This window comes from Pteropus vampyrus, unplaced genomic scaffold, assembly GCF_000151845.1.
Source record: "Pteropus vampyrus isolate Shadow unplaced genomic scaffold, Pvam_2.0 Scaffold21, whole genome shotgun sequence".
Taxonomy (NCBI): Eukaryota; Metazoa; Chordata; class Mammalia; order Chiroptera; family Pteropodidae; genus Pteropus; species Pteropus vampyrus.
The window spans coordinates 5,465,814-5,467,892 of NW_011888802.1; positions in this window are offsets into that span (position 1 = coordinate 5,465,814).

A 2,079-nucleotide genomic window follows, 5' to 3' on the forward strand; every position below is an offset into this window, starting at 1 on the left:
GAAGACATTTTTATAATGGCAAAAAGACAACTTAGGAGAGCTTGTTGATTTAGCCTGAGTGGGAAAAGATTGATTTGCATAGTAATAGTGCTGATTCAGAAAAGTTAAGAAATGTGAGAACTATTAGGAGGTAATATTGACAGAATGTATTGACAAATTCGATACAATGTATAAAATAAGGGCAGGCTATGTTTAACATTATAATTCTTTTAATGATGTTATTAATAAACATTAAATGTGTAGAAGAATAAGAAGTTAGTGAGGAAAACACCAGAGTGTATTTTTATTGGGTTGAATTGAAAATCTGTGTCAGTCAGTATAGAGTAGGTGTAAAGCACAAGGTTTATAGTAAAACAGCTTTTAGATTGAATAAGAAAACTAGCAAATCTTCCAAAGTGTCGCTTTGGGAAAATTACTCAATTTATCTGTGCCAAAGTTCCAATCAATGTAAAATGGGACAGTAATGTTATTACCAATTAGTTGGTTGTGAAGATTAATGATATATTATTTAAAAAGTAGGGTTTAAAATAATACCAGGGCCATGGGAAACATTGATTAATGTTGAATATTATTATAAGCTGCTAAAAGCTAATTCTAATAACTACATCATTGGGTGGTTGAGTAAATAAATACACAAGATAGTGTTTGGAAGCTGTGATACTCCCTGATGCATAAATTTTGTACAAATAGAACCTCTGATTACTACAAGTGGCAAAATATCTAGATGAAGGTGAAATTGTCTATGAGTCGGTAAAAAGATCTGTGCTATAAATACAGATTTGAGATTTTGTAGGTGATTGTTAGCTAAAAATAATCCTAGATTAAATTACTCAGTAAGAAAATAAGTAGATCAAAGGCAAAATCCTGAGAAAACACCAAACTTTTAAAAGAAACACAGAGCATATTTACTTAGTGACAATAACAGGCTTTAGAAAGTTAGTATTAGTGTTATCTGCTGTTATTTGTGATATACTTTGGGAGCTGGGCCATGAATATTTTACAGTGCGTTATGAGGATGGACACGCAAGGTGTGTTGTGGGAGAAGGACAACTCAACAGTTCACATCAGTTTGTATGGGTACATTTTGTCACAAACAGTTTCAGATTTTGAATTTCCTATTTGTGGAGAAGAGATTGAAAATACCTGGCATTACAATTAGGATGGTACTGCCAAGCATGGTGGGAAAACAGCATACAAGTTTTGCCCACTTATAACTCACTTAGAAAGGTTCTGATGGCACCTGAAAAAACAAGTCAAGACTACAGCAAAAAGAGTGAACTCAGAGAAACTGATAGAAGAAAGCTTTTTGAGGAAGGAAGAAAGTTGATCTTTGTGGCAGGAAGTATAAGTAGAGACAAAGACTGAGTCTTATACAGGGAATAAAAGATAGAGCTGTAATAAACAAGGCTAGCTATTGGTCTAATTTATAACAATAATGGTTTTATTTTTTTAAAATAGCTAAAAATGGGATCTGGCAAATTCTATTCCAGATAAAAGTAAAAAATATATATATATTAAATACAGTGTTCTTAAAAGGAACATAAGAAAGACTATCAGAGAAAAGTACTTGGCTTTGAGACTAGTTTCCTCTCTTCCTCTTTACTTTAAATCACATAATCCTATCAATAGTATAGTAAATTTAAAAGCCAAATTTTTTTTTTCAAAGATACTACCAGTAGGAAATATTTATATTCAAAATGTCAAGGTTAAAAGTAAAACATTTATACCCTTTGATTTTGTAACAGCTTAAGAACAGTCCGGTGTCTGTTTACTTTCAGGAAAAGAAGGGGAGGTATAACTGAGATTTTGCCTCATTTAATCCTTGGTTCCAAGTATTTATTTGATTGCCAAGAAAACGAGTTCATTTTTCTTCCTTTGTACTTTCTTCTCCCATTCTCCGGGAACACTTTTAAAAATAGGATCACTTTTTTTTTTCCATTAATAAGAATTTTTTGTTCATATTTTGCCCGTGCCATGAAACTAATGTTTTAGGAAAAAATTTTGAGCCAGTAGTAATAGAAAATCATTTCTAAAAATTTCTAGAGGTTATATTTGGACTTATGGAAAGTCTTTCCTTGT